The 15,948-nt window shown below is 37.5% G+C and overlaps 1 long non-coding RNA gene across 1 annotated transcript in view; it reads right to left on the bottom strand.

Annotated features, from left to right (window-relative positions):
• The window catches only part of LOC128853907 (uncharacterized), a 126,777-nt gene that overhangs the window by 74,696 nt on the left and 36,133 nt on the right, over window positions 1-15,948 (bottom strand). The window contains exon 5 of the long non-coding RNA XR_008452727.1: window positions 6,672-6,857. This is a non-coding gene — a long non-coding RNA (uncharacterized LOC128853907). The remainder of the gene's footprint in view (window positions 1-6,671; window positions 6,858-15,948) is intronic.

Raw genomic sequence — 15,948 nt, 5'->3', positions numbered from 1 at the left:
TGCTGCGTGAACCTATGAATTTAGAGCAGTCTGTGTGCCCCTTACCACAGCAGTTCCATATTTACATTCGAAATAACATGCCCTTAAATTTACTTTTGAACAACAGCGTGTGCTCTGGAGTCTTCAAATAGCAGGAGCAGTTCTCTCCCATAAAACACTAACTTCGAAGTAACACCAAAAAAATATAAGAATCATACCCTGAATATCACATGCTTAGATTTAGAAGAAGAATACCAGATATATCTGTAAAAGGCCTCCAATATCTTCACAAACCACCTTCTCCTATTCTCTACTAATCTCAAGAATCAGTACAGTCTTCTGATAGGCACAACAGGCTGAACTGTCTCAAGTCTTCAAAGCATGAGACAAGAGATAAAGACCTCAAAACCGGTAGGGTTTTACCCAATATCTAAACCTAATTTCTTAAAAGCATACCCAAAATATCTCGCCTCTCAGGCCACCTGAAGAGAGATATTTTTCTTCATTCAAGGTCCAATGTAAAAGAAAAAATAAAGACTGGCCACTAATTATTTCTTATGGGCCAGACTGCCTCAAGGAAGTGTCAGCATTAGGCACTGACTGGTAAATGAGAGCAAAGATAAGGTTATTAATCAAATGTCTCCATGGCTGCACTACATGGATGCTACAGCCACACTCCAAACAGCCTGTGGGCTGCTCTGAGCGCTGAGGGTACTATCTGAGAGCACTATTTTAGACCTCTAGAAAGCAGTGAGATTTAATATTGAGTTTTAAATCAGCTTTAATAGTTTACTTGATCTGTGTTCTGCAGCAGTAATATGAATGTTGGGATCTGTTTTCATACCTGTTACATGTTCACAGAGAAGAACACTTGCCTTACCACAGAGCAATGTCTACTGGGGTGTGGGCTGAGAAAACATTGGGAGCATAAGAATCACTAGATGAGAGATTGATCTATTAATGAAAGTTGTGCAGTACATTTGACTGCATGTACCCAAGGCCAGTTTAGTGCTAATACAATACTACATCTCAGGTACACTGAGGCAATGTAATGTCACTTTGAGCTACAAGACAGCATACCCCACGGCATGCCAAATACCTAACACAGGAATTTCTCACCACAAAGCAAATTTCAGAATGACTGTATTTCAAATTGTGGCTACTTCTTAGGGAAGAAGACAGCAGGTGCCTTTAAGATCCATTTATTGATTCCCTGAGGTGCACTTAATTTACTAAAAATGCAATGCTTCTGAAGTTCATTTCCATGAAAACACCAAAACCACACAGAAGCCCAAAGACTGAGTAACAATGTCTGATACGACAAAAAGACAGAATTGTATTAACAGATTTGTCTGTCCCTAATGAACTGCAATGACATCCTAACATTTCAAATGTGCATACTGGCATCTTTTTTACATTCACTTTCTACCTCGATTTTGACCACTCTCTGTAAAGAAATAAACACGCAAACACATATGCATGAAAAATGATGATGGTAACAAAGTCTGCAACTTCCTCAAAAGAGACAACTTAGTTCCAGTTTTTAATCAGATTTTATAGCAGAGACAATTTAAAAAATAGAAAAATTTGCAACAGGAATCAATCTGCCATCCTGCTATTTTGAGACCTTTTCCAACAGGAAAAATGTGAAATGTGTCTAATTTAGAAATTATATATATGCCCATGGTGAAAGAGCTTTAGGTCCCAAAACACAAGATTGACTCTATGCTTCGGATTTATACAGCTCTGCTTCCACTAGCATTGATTGAGGATGCTCTGCCATCAATTGCATATACACACACAAAACATTATAGGCCATCACCCAAGTAATTCAATCTCCAGTGTGGCATCTGTCAGGAAGAGCCACACGTTGCTAACGCTCTTCTGATCTGTAGTGACTAGGCTGCTGGTGTAAATAAAAATACAAAGTTCCATCATCAAGCCTTTGCAAAATTCAGCATTGAGTAATGTATCTGGAGCATATAATGACTTTATTTTATTTCTTTCAACGTCAACGTTTTTAGTAAAACCTCAATGATAAGGTTTAATTTTGATTTTTCTGCTTGTATATATTTAATAGTTTTTAATAACTATGCCATTCTCACTTCTGACAGTGAAATGAAGAAACTTATTTTTATATTACAAAGAATAATTCCTCATGCATTTTCCAAAGCAAGAGCACAGAAGAGACTTACGCATGTGACAGAAGTGTCACGAATTCTCCTGTTAAAAGCAGTACACCTTTTCCCAGTCAATTTAACAGGCACTGGTTCCAGTCCCAAGCAATATGGATCAATCTCCTGTGATTTCAACCTGCTGGAGAACGAGTGCCCAGGAGCAGGCACTCACCATACCTGATGAAGAGGATAGAGGCTCTTACAGAAATGTTCCCATACAGAGCAGGTTTTTAAAGTAGGGGGGAAAAAATCACCCACCGCATTTGATCACTCACAGAGAAATAATGCTTCTAGCACTAAACAGAAGAACTATCAACTCATTTGATGTCTGTCTGTCTCAGATCTTGCTTTAGCTGGGAATTTAGCTTCCAGTGATAAGAATTCATATATGCTAATCACTGTTTGTTTAAAAATTTAGTTTCATTGATCAATAAAATAACCAAGATACTGGAATTATGCAAGTAATATTATGAGACTATGGAAATATTCAGTAACATTTTTGGTAATCGGTAAAAAGATAATATTTATGGAAAATAAAGAATACAACTTATGCTGAAATAACAGAAAGATCATGACTTACCCAAAATAAAGTAACTCTATAAAATAACATTACTGCCTTTCTCCTAGTTACCCAGCGAATTTAATTACCTTCTTATACCATTCCTTGCAAGCTCCTTTTGTTCCTTATATCTTCAAAATAAAATTTATTTTTTCAATGTTAGCTAGAGCTGAGCCACTTTTTCTAACAGGACCTCTTGCACAGGAATTATGTGGAGAGAAAAAAGAGCTACATACGGAAGATTACTGCCATATTTATTAAGCCTGTAGACATTTTTTAGAACCCAGCAGAAAAAGGTTCGAATTACAAGGAACATACACTCATCTCACAATCACTCTTCAGCTGGAGATTCAATCAGCCAACTGAGTATACGAACAAAGATTTCTATTTAGAGGACTGAATAGAAAAGGCTGCAGTTAAAGCATAAAGTCCACAAAATTCAGAAAAAGTGAAAGGTAACACTGCTATCTTGTCAGAAAAAGCCAACTTTTGACTGAAAGTGCCCTATCACAGTAAACGTGAACAATATGCTCAGCACTGCAAGTTGATCCCAAATTTTTAAGTTTCACAGTATTCTGAGGAACTGATAATCGTGCAAGTATGAAGCAACCAGCTTCTCCAACAATTAACATTCCCTGCTTTACTATTCTAATTTTAGTTGGATGGAGAAAGTCAATATCTTTCCAACGAATTAACTAACTTGAGGCTATGTCTTAATCTTTACATTACATACTGTATTTCTATTCCAGCACATGCCTTCTCTGGAAAAAAAAAAAACCCAAACAACCAGGATTACCAGCCATTTCCTGTGGACTGGAAAGAAATCCAGTCTTGAAAAGCTTGCAAGAGCCATTTAATATGGGAGCAACTGCACTGTCCATTTTCTGTGTTCATTTCTCACCAGTTGAGTTAAGATCTCTTACGTACAAAGGAATCTGCTTTTCACAGGTGGATCTGACGCTTTTGGTAGGAAAAGTCCTAATTATTCAAATTTCTTGTGGAATTACAAAGAAAACTGCAGCAGAGAAAAAAACAATAAAAAACTCTAACACACAACCAAAAACCTTTCTTCATCTGAACACACAAAAATTAACTTCCAAGAAATGTAACAAACACCGGTCAGCCTTTCCTCTCTGTTGAAGAACATCACGTTCCCTAGGCCAGAAACTGAGAAATCGGAATAAGCAAACTTACTTTGAATCTGTGTTTGCATCTGTTTTCAAAATGCTTCACTTCTCATTTTGTGACAGGTAAGTTGAGGCCAGGTTTACTTATTTCTCTTTCTATTTATACATGGAGCAATGCAGCATCAGCTGACAAAGTCAACTGCATATATCCAGGACACGGGAAGCATGGGAGAATAGTTTCTACTCCCTGTGAGAGTATCCAAAGCTGGCATATTTGGAAGAAGGCTTATTGGGCATTAAAACACCTTTAAGGTATGTTCAAAAAAAATCCTCCTATGAATACATAATTGAAAACCAACAGAATGAAGAAACAGAAAGAAGAGTATTGAATGCCAGTTAACCCAAGACACAAAGGTTAGTTTTCCCAAAACAAATTATATTACTAGTGAGAAAATTGTGAAGCAACATAGCAGGCTAGTGTTTATTGTACATATTGAAGATGTTCTGACTACAATTTTATTCCGATTAATTATTTGTAACAATATCATTAGGCATTACCCGATTTTATTGTTAGCTGTGTTTCTTCCTTAAAAAAAAAATTAGCTTCAACCTGTAGAGACTTTAACTTTAATAAGACATCATACATTAGAGGAATAGATGACTTCCTTAAAAATACATGAGGATGAAGTTTTAGAAGATCTTAATTTAGTCTCTGATCCTACAATTTATTCTGAAGTCTAGTCCTAAAGAGATATTTGTATTCCTAGAGTTATGCACATCAGACGTAGCAATAATAACTCACTATTTTCTCAGCGAGAACAATAACCTCTTAACCAGACTGATTTTTCCCTCTCTCTATTTTTTATAAGAGGATTCTTACGATGAGCTATTTATGTTTTAAATTCAGTGTAAAAATACATGTACATCCAAATCTCAGCTTTTTAACACCACTGGTACATAATTCAAGACAAACCTAAACAAAAATCAGCAAAGTGGAAACATTTCATCACAAAGTCATTACTTTACATAATTATTTTAAAGGCCTAAAAACTCACCCCCCCTCCCAGTAACTTTTCAGTAGATATGCATGGTCCCCAAAACCCATCCCTAGCTGTTGCAGAGATAAATGGGCTTTACGGCCAACAAATACACGCTATTTTGGTCCAAGCTGAGAGGAATCAAATCATAGACTTATAGGGCCCTTAGAGAAACTGCTGCTCGCAACTCACTTTCTTACACACCATTGACTTCCAGGACTGATACTTCAGCTGATCTCAACTGTCTCAGAACACACACAAAAGATGCACAACCCCTTAAGTTAAAAGGTCCATCACATATCTGGCTCGGTCCTCAGACACAATAAATCCGAAACAGTTTATATATTTATATGCATGTATGCATGAACAGAGATATATTTGCCCACATATACATTTCCTATGCAAAACAATGTAATATCCTATGCCAGGATTACTGTTCAGCTTTATCACGTTCTTCATTTAATCCATAGTTGGACCACGCAGGCTACAGATCAGTGCAGTGGATTCATCAGCAAAGGGGAATTTACACGAGACATTTCTAGAAATAAGACACTGATGTCATGGTTATATAAGTCTTTGCAAGTTTTCATTAATATCTCTAGTGATCTGGGGTGTGCACAGAACATGGTATCAGTGTATAGCTATCCTTTTTATCTACAGCGTTTGGAATGATAAGAAAAAAGTATGCATGCTTTTCTTTTATTGTAGATATTCAAATGATAGGAGGAAATGGGGTAACTAGATTTGAAAAAATAAAAATCCACACGCTACTGATTCTCCCACACTTACTACCAGCTGCTATGTTTTCTACCACAAATTTTCTCTTTGATGTTAACAAGAAAGATGAGATGCAAAAGCTGCTGCTTATGCCCGTTACTGTCTTAATTATAAACTTGTCTGAATATAAACAAACGAAAATGAATTGTTCGTATTCCCTGGCAAAATTCCTCAGGCTATAAAGTGAGCATGCCATTATTTGCCATGAGAAGCATTTTATATTACCATGAATGTAAACACCTGCAATACTAAGAACTGTACCTAATACACACTTAGACAAAAAGATCTTTAGTTAGTATATATGACCTGAAACAGAAGCAATAGAGAAATATTCATGTATACAAGAAAGTACTGATATCCCTTGGAATATGCTCTGTATATAAAATACAACTACAGTCACCAAGAAGGTACCCTGATAACACCCCTACTAACTATACTTAATTAACATAGCAATAAACAAACAAACAAACAGATAAATAAATAAATAAATAAACTGGAAGGATTTCATTGACCAAATGTAAGATAATGGATACCACTACTGAATACAAAATAAAAACACTAAGAACAATGCACAACATTAATTGTAGACAGTGCAAACATTTCATGTTTTTCTCAGGAGCTAAGCAATCTAAAATATATTGTATTTATTAGAAATTCTTGCTCTCCATACTTGCACTAAAACTTATTTTTCATAACTAAATATTTCTGTAGTTTGGCATATATTACCAAAAAAATTTTAATACATACTACACATTTTCATTTTTTAATAGCAAATAATTATCCACATATCTATATTTAATCCTAGTAATAAACTTGGTCTTATTATCGTTTCTGTTTTCATCATTTGAACAAATACTGCATTAAAAATTTCTTACATGAAATTGCTTATGTAGACATTTCAGCACAGAGGTCAATCCACAAACAGTATTTTCTACTCTGCCCCAGGATTATATCTTCAGACTTCACATCAGTTTCTACTTTACAACTAAGTTACTTAGGGTTTTTTAAATCTTACCCCAGGTTTCAGAAGAACCTTCTAGGAGTCCTGCAGACGACGTGATAGAAAACTTCTCTTCAGCTACTTTCATCATGCATTTTGAATGACAGTTCAGACGAGAAAGAGGTTTTTCAATGTAGAACTGTAATTCTTCCACTGTAAATTTCACACGCCTTACAGGAAGACGACATCCAGGTCGGTACACTGAAAAAATAATTAAAAAGAAAAAGGAAATCTTTCACCATGCACTAACATGTAAATATGCATCAACTGAAGCAGCAAACATCTGTAAGGGTTTTCTTTTTTCTGTTTTTTTCCTGCTTAAGTAACTCTTGGGCAGAATCATCAGTATCAGCTGTAAAAGAAAGGATGCCCAAACGCTGCATCTAGATCTCAAACACACGAAGAGGTATGTAGACGAGCACAAGTCTAAAAATCAAAGTTTTACAGAAACATCCATTTTTCAAAATTTGGTGCTATATCAGAGTGTAGGCAGGGAAAAACAAGACATTTTTTAGAGCACACCCTTTAACTTTGCAAGGACAGCAATTATCAAACAATTCTCCATACAACGATTTTATTTTTTTCATGTCCTTTTTATCATCAAGCTGCTAGACACTGCTCTATCTTAATCCATTCGCTTCACGACTGCACTGCACAGAACAACAGTCTTTGTCAGGAGACTGCACCGTATCACGAAGAAAAAGCAACAGATCGAGCAGTGTGCATGTATACTTCCAACTGCTCTCTATACATTGAAACAAACTGTAAAAGAAAAGAAGTTATCTGCATTGTAAAGCAGGGCAGCGGTATTGTTTTGAACTGTACGCTGCGTGCATTTCGGTGATATGAAAAGGACAGACACCTGCTTTTTTACTTACAAGTCACGTAGTCTGTAAAATAACAGAGTAAACCTGATCTGATGAATTGTCCACTATAGGAGTAACGAAACAGTTCCTCAAATATTTTGCGGATTATTTATTACAAAGGATTTCAAGCACGAAAAGCAATTGTGCTACCGACAGTGGCAGAACCTCGCTTCCTAACTGAGCAGCCTGTAAATTCTCACTGGAGATTTCCTAAGCACAGTACGTAGTGTTCAGGAAGCCAGAGATGGAATCAACATCACATGCTTAAACCTAAGATAAAACCATTTAATGGCTGAAGAATTATCTTGCTTTTTAACTAGAGAAGGGTCTCCTCCAAAAAGCTCATCTCAGTAAAAATCCATTCTGCAGTTTGCGAGAGAGGGGCCAGTCCCGGTGTGCTGCAAGAGACTCAACTCCATCTGCAGCATGAACGTGGAAAACGGTCATCTCAGAGGATTCAGATCTTGCAGAGACAAGAATTTCTGCTGCCCTGCTCACACAGATGCTTGAGGAGAACTCAAAGGTTCCTTGAGCAATGTTTGAATACCTTGACAATTCAACTTTAGTTGTTATTACCGGTGCAAGATTTACTTTTAGAAAGGCTTGTCCCAGACAGGTTAAATACGTAAATACAGCCAGATATACAGTTAATAAAATTACATTTATTTTTATTCCTAAAGCCTATTTAATAAAAATAAATATAAGAAGCATTAAATTTAACTGAACTGACATAAGATACACAAACATACAACTTTCTCTGGAAACATATATGCCATTGTATTTGGCAGGCAATTTATGTAGTGGCAGGATGATTAATTTCAATGCATACTTCTAAATGCATGTCTTGGAGCATTAATGTATACTTTAATTACTGTGCCAAACAGATGAGCACATACTAGCGGCTATCATTTTAGAACTTCACAGACACGGTTTACTATTTGAAACAACCCTTGTTAAGAGGAACATTTGCTTTACAAAAGCAACAGACTCTTGATGCTATCAATGTTGCTTAATTTTAAAACCAAATCACAAATTCCATGATAGCCAGTATTGTTCTAAAAGTCCTGGCTCCTGTAGTTATGCAATTACATGACACTTAACAATTTTAAGACTAAGTGTATCTCTAACCCTCATGTTTTATGTTTAAATTGCGTATCTCAGCAGCTCAAAAAATACCCAGCAAAGTAAAAGAAACTCCACAGCATTTAACATCTTACAGCATTTAAACTACGTCAGAATTTTTCAATACAGGCTAATATTTTTCTAAATTAATACCTGAAATTAGTAACACCACACCGTTATCCCAGGAATCCGCTGTGAAGGCCAAGGCCAGGCCAGCCAACTGCATCAACTCCTGGCACTGCTTCTAGCTGATGGTCAGCAAAAATACCCATATGCCTTAGATGTGCTTGCCAAGAGCAGTATGGCTTACACGCAGCCACCAGCCCTATCCCGCCTACAACCACCACGTGAACCTGCATATGATAACCTCAGCAATGTTCCGTGTCACGCATCAGCTTGCTGAGCGTTACTGCAACACAGATACAGGAGGAAGGTCCCCAAGATAGTCAGAGAGCTAGAGCATTAGCCCTGTGAGAAGAGGCTAAGGGAACTGAGCTCGCTCAGTCTGGAGAAGCAGCAGCTTTGGAGACAGACTTTCCATACCTGGGGGAGAATGCGTTACTGAGAAGTCAGAGCCAGGTTGTTCACAGCGGGGTGTGGTGGGAGAACACGAGACAACAGACAAATTGAAATATGAAAGGTTCAGGCTGGAAATGAGGAAGATCTTTTCCACCATGAGGTCAGTCAAACAATGGAAGTGGTCGTGCAGTCTTCATGCTTGGAGACTTCCACACCCCAACTGGATGAAACCTTGAGCAGCTTGGTCTAACCTCACAGCTGGCCCTGCTTTGAGCAGGAAGGTTTGATGAGACACCTCCTGGCATTCTTTCAACTTGAAAGATGATCCTATGACCGTTCTGTGTTGCTGATCAGTACTGCCTAACTGGCATGTTTTCTGGAGCTAGTCTTTTCTCAGAGGATTTTATTTGCTCTGTTAACTCCTTAGAGTTACAAGTCCCTCAAGGCTCACTTAGGGAAAAAAAAAATATATAAAACCACGGTTCTAAGCTTGCCAGAGTGTCTGCTTCTTACATCCACAGAAACTCACCTCACAAGAAAAAAAAAGATCCTTATTTTGTTTGAGGTACTGACCATTTGTGGTGGTCTTCGAGAGCCAACTTAAAAGAAGTGGGGAGGGAGGGCAATGTTCCCTGCTGCATTCACAGTCAGCAAAGAACTTGGGACTCGGAAGTTGTTCAGAGTAGGAAAGAGACGGTGGATTAGGATTAGATTGCAAAGGACATAAGAAGCCCATTATTATGTACATTGTGTGGAGAAGAGCAACAAGAACAAAGAAAACACGGTGAAAATAAAAAGATCAGCCCATAAAAAGAAGTTTTCTAGAAGAGCTCTCTTCCTGTCACAGTGGTGGAAGGAACATGCAGAGGGTAAGAAGGGATGACAATGTTAGTCTCATTGCAATAAGGACCACTGAACTCCTCATGACATGGGAAGAAAGAATTGCAATGGCAGTAAACTGGTAGCAATGAAGAATTAGGGGAGGCTTCCTTTTTAACTCTTTCTTTTAAAGAATTAAACACATCTTTCCGGATTAGTGTCATAAATACTCTTAATTCTCTCAACACCTCTTCTCACTATTGCCACTACTCATATCCGTATTAGCTATTTACTATTATGAATACCATACAGCAGAATAACATTTCATTTCTGAAACTGAAAAAGAATAACCTTTTTTTTTAATTTTAACCACTGAAACCTGAGTTACATTTAACCATCTCACTGAAAAAAAAGCCCCATGAGAACATCTTCTAACTTCTGGCAGCTCACTATGCGTTTATGTATTTGCCATTCGACAAACACAGAGTTACATTAACTGTAAGTGAACTGGGACTGGGGAAATATGAGTAAACCTTTCAAAGTGACTGTTGCTGGTCTGTCAGGAAGCAAATCTGTTTACATCTCTGTTCAAGCCAAAATCATTACACATATTTGTACTCTTATGCAGAAATTTGGTGACTTTTAAAGCACTAAGTTTCACTAATATCTCTGGCCAAAACTCCACTCATTTCACTGAGGCCTGAATTTCACCTGGAATTTGAGGCTATATATGGGCTGATTCTGTAAATACCTCCCCATGATGGAATAGGCACTGACATCACACATCAAAGTCACTTTTCCCAGAGGCCTGCTCCACCTAGCAGCTGGAGACTACAGCTCTCCCTGCTGAACCGACAAATGCAGACCTGAGACATGCTCCAGCCCCTTAGCAGAGTCTCATGCACTTCGAAGGGTTTGAGCCGAACCTGTGGGAAGGTGCCGGCATACATTCTCTCTTCCGCAAATTCTGCTGAGGAAGCACTAATCCCTGGTAAAAATGTAGAGCAGGGAGTTTGGGGCAGTAGCAACTTAAACCACTTCAAGAAGGTTTGCCAGCACTTGTCTGTCAGCGCTCAAGCTGTACTCCTGTAAAGAATCCTATTGACTTCAAAGGGAATGCGGGAACCAGCGCAATTAGTGATGTTCACAACTGCAGAGAAGACCGAAGCCTAATTAAAAAATGTATTTCTTTAAACATGCACAATGACATCACTTTCAGTTTGCTAAAGTACTACAAATACTAGGAGAAATAGTGCAAGATTACTATGCTTAAATTTGCTTATTTATTTAAAATAAGGTAAACTTTGCATATGCCAATATCCACAAAAACTTACTAACTGTATCCCTACAAATCTATGCTGATCTGCATACGTTAGCATAAATTAAGACAAGCCCTTGCTATAAAAATGGCTTTTAATCCACGTATCTAGGAATATGCTTATGCCTGAGTGGGGAATTTTAAGTTGTTTCCCCAGACTGTTCCTGTATCCAACTGCAACCTGTTTATTTTGACCTCAGTTCTTAGAAACTGTTGATGCCACGGTAGAAATATGCTGTGTGTTCCAACAGGCAACAAACAGTCCTAATGACAGAATACTCCATCTGTGCTGCCAGAGCGTACAGCTTCAGTCTATAGCTCATATATGCTCTAGCTGAGCATGAATCCTCGCAACGCGGAGAGAGCAGGAACATAACCTGCACTGCAGCTCGTATTGCAAGGTATGCTCTGATCTGACAAAACTACCCAAAAAAGGCCTATGTTGAGAGGCTAGGTTACCTCTATATAAACCAAATGCACTATCAGCACTTTTATTCTACCTTCCACATTCCAGTTTTATTATGCACATGCTTTTTAGTTTTTTTAAAAAAAGTTTCGAAACTACCAGGTAAAGACAGCTGACTTAAAAATGTCCAGTGCAATCAGAAGGTAAGACTTGGAGCACGCAGAACATGTGGCACTACTTACAGCAGACCAACATACTAAATTCAAGGGAATTTTCCACCAACCCCGTACTCTGGAAAGGTATATTACAGAAAAATGCATGTGGGGATCCTTTATTTTTTCTTGCATCTTCTCCTCTTATATGATGCAGCTGTGGAGCAACACCCACTGGTACTGGTAGCATGAAACGGCAATCCTTGCCTTTTACCAAGGTCTGGTACCAATTACCATGGATTTAGAGGCACTATATAAAAGACAGCTCTGATTTGTTTCTAAATTTGTATCTTGATTAAACTGTTAAGACTCCAGCACAAAAGCAGAGCTTACCTGACTGTAAAATGCTACTACAATAAATTATCCAAGAAGTGCAGTATGATTTGAAAATGCTTATAAATGGATCAATACTATGCTTTATGTTCAGATTTTAAATGTTGGTCATGCCAGATCAAATGAAATAGAAGCAGCACTTTATATTCAAACTATAAACTCAGTATGTTCCAAATAAAAACTCGAAGTGAGGAGAAACTGTGAAACAGGATTTTGAAAATCAAAAAGTTGGCCAAGAGAATAAATGCATTATTATTTTCAAAATTATTTTTAACTGGTTTTTGGTACACAAAAAAGCAAGCACAAAAGATGAAAACTCATATTCTCAGGAACACAGATGTAAATCTCAGTGGGTCAGAACAATATTTTTCAGCATTTACCACCATAAACAGAACAGAATTTGGTCTCACTCCGTTAAAGTGAATTTCTTTCGCCTAGAATAGCTTTAATGATACTGAATATATTTGAACTCTCTAGAATTTCAACATCTAGGATTAGTAATGTAAATATACATAGTGATTGTGGTCTAATGAAACAAAAAGTCATCATAACCATGGTGAAGCAAAAACTGCATCAGCCATGCAAAACTTCCCAAACAGTAGTTAAGGAATTAAACTATTGTTAATAAAGGTACTGCTGTTAAACTGCAGTTGTTAAAGCTTTAACAGTATACAGAACCATTCTGTATAATGCAAATATTAACAAAAAAAGAAATTTGTTTTCAATCATGACTATAAGCCACTGCTTTTCCTAAAGCTTCTACTTTTTTTGCCCACATTCTTGTATATACTAGCACAATTTTTCTACTTATTTTCACATCATATCCAGGTAGACAAAATGGCTATTCTAAATTAACTAATTAGTACCCATTCTTCCAGAGAGAGACTATATGACAAAAGTATTACACAAGGAAGTTCAGGCACACCTCTCTACCCCTAAAAGAGGGTAAGTGATCCTCCCCTCTCCCCAGTTTCAAATGTGGAACTTGGCTGCTATGGACTCTTTCCCACACAAATCAAGCCTTAGCTCTTCTGAATTGAAACAATATGGGATGATTATTGTGGGAAATTTTTTACTGTTACTGTAATTTAAAACTTTCTGTACCCAATTTTGCATTTTCTATAAATCAAAAGCCTATTTCACTTAGGGATACAATTAAACAGAGGAAATCAAAGACTAACTTCTAAGAAAGTCTTGCTATTAATCATAGGATGAACTAGTAGTACAACTACTTTTACTGCAGTTTCTTTCTGCCCGAGAACTATATTTTAATCTAAAGCTTGAGCTCTTTAGAAGAGACTGTGTCACAGATGAGACAAATTAAATAAAGGTATACTAAATGGTATAGCATTGCATGCTTTTTAAGATGGAAGGAAAAAAAAAACCCAAAGCATACCAACTTCTGTAGTAACTAAAAAAAAAAAAAAATTCACTAGCTACAATACAATCAATCATGGTTATTTATAGCAGTCTCTCTCACCTTTTGACACAACAGAAGCCTGCTAAAAAGTACAGCACTGGCAGTGTTTGACTAGTGTGGTGTTACCAGACACACAACTACTCAGGGTCTGATGCTACAGTTACAGAAGGTATCGTGCTGTTTCTTTCACCAGAAGCAGCCACAGTCATGTAATTTTCTTTTTGTATCTGAACTGAAATGTACCTTTTTCTCCTTTTTAAAGGATAATTCACAAGAGCAACTGATTTCAAAATCAAAATTAAATTTAAAACATGACATACAAGTGCAAAATTGAAATACTAGTGAAAAATGAAACCATGTGGAATATGTTAAACTAGGGCTTCTGTTTTTTCCAAATTGGAACTCAAAATGATCAATTTTTATTTCCTAAAAAGAAAAAAAAAATGCACCTTGATTGGTAGACAAAGTATAAGATCTTAAATCAACAGAAAGATATGTTTCATCCAGCGGTCTTGATTTTTTTTCCCCTCTGCTGTGCAAAAATATTGTTTTGTCATTACCCTTTTTCAGTGCCTAGATATTTTTAGAAATGGTGTTACTCTTTACAAAACCCCTACAGAGATACAAGTTACTGCATTATTTGCAGTGGTACATCCACAGTAAGATTAATCAATAGCAGTAATTTACCATAAAATACATACTCAAAATAAAAGTTGGCTTCCAGTTAAACAGTCTGTAACATGTATGCCCCATGCTAAAGAGGAACGTTTTACTGATTGCGAGATAAAATTAAAATGTATCTTGTAAAAATTCCCATTTCTTTTAAAATCAGACACAAAGAAAATAGCTGTGAAGAGTTTGGGGAGTTATTGGAAGGGCTTCTTACAAAAATAAAACAATCTTCCCAACATTTGATTTACTATTCAAGTACTGTGTTTCAACAAAACACTAGCAGAATTTTCCACCTCTGAGAAGAATTAGATTTTAAGAAAGGAAATTACATAGGGAGACTACAGACTGAAACACTGTTTTACTGTTCATCTTCTTCCTAATGACGATTCCCAATGTACTTGCAGATCTCTAACAATTAGCTCCTGGATCAATGAACACCTCAGTTGCTCAAAAAGTGCACAAAAAGCATGTCTGTGACACAATGAGTGTTCACAGATCTTTGCCTCAGTTTGCTCAGTCTTGGTCATCATTTTCAGTATACAATTTACTGAGCTAACGGGAAGGGGAACTTCTCATCTTGTTTCCTCCCTGATCTGAGAATAGGGCAAAGGCAGGTACTGACTACAGAGGAGATGCACAAGCCAAAACAATTCCTGCAACCACCACACTGCCTACCAGTAATTTTTGAAAGACTGGATGTGAATTGACCTAAAGAATAAAGGAAGAAACAGTGGTGAAAACCCAAAAATCAAACACAGAAGTGTTGAAGTCTTCTGCAAACAGCATGAAAAAAATAGAGCACTTACTCCATTTCAGCAATTAAAAACCCCGCCCAACTTAACAGATCAAACTGGAAATTGTTTCCCTCTTCTTTTTCACCTCAGTTTTATCACAGTAACTTCTCATATTTGACCTCAAACAATACTGTGAGCTGAAGAGGGGCAGTGCCTGCCTTGACTAGCTTACCCTCCTCGGTGCTCAGGATGCCTACACACAGCTTGGATTGGAAGTGTTCTCACACCACAGACAATGAGAATGCAAGAAGACAGGTTACCAGAAGCACTCACGAGCCAGCTGGAGACACCCAAATGCAACAGCTAGAACATACTCAGGGCCTGGCAGCACTCACCCAAAGATTTTCAGCACCATTAATAATCAGGCTATAAAGCTTTCAAATTGGGCAGAGCATCACTATGAAACATTGCAGAAAACTCAGGCGGTAAGTCTTCCATATTTTCACTTTTGGTTCAAAGCACTGTTTTTCATGCAGCCCTTACCACCTGCGGGTGAGAGGAGAAGAGAAGCAGTGGTAGAAGGGGGAGAGAACATGGAAACAACACAGTCCGAGACTACTAGTGGGTATAAAAGTAAGTTCTATGCATCAGCATCTGCAGGATTTGATTGTCAGACACACTTTTTCGAAAAGGAGTGTGGGGGGGGGAGCCTCAGTTCACAGAATCCCTAGGTTGGAAAAGACTTCTTGGATCATCGAGCCCAACCATTCCTATCAACCACTTAACCATGCCCCTGAGTATCTCATCCACCCATCTTTTAAATACCTTCAGGGATTGTGACTCAACTACCTCCCTGGGCAGCCTTTTCCAG

The sequence above is a fragment of the Cuculus canorus genome, chromosome 1 (genome assembly GCF_017976375.1).
Source record: "Cuculus canorus isolate bCucCan1 chromosome 1, bCucCan1.pri, whole genome shotgun sequence".
Classification (NCBI taxonomy): domain Eukaryota; kingdom Metazoa; phylum Chordata; class Aves; order Cuculiformes; family Cuculidae; genus Cuculus; species Cuculus canorus.
The sequence above is the reverse complement of the archived record's forward strand: the minus strand, read 5'-3'. Positions and strand labels throughout refer to the sequence as shown.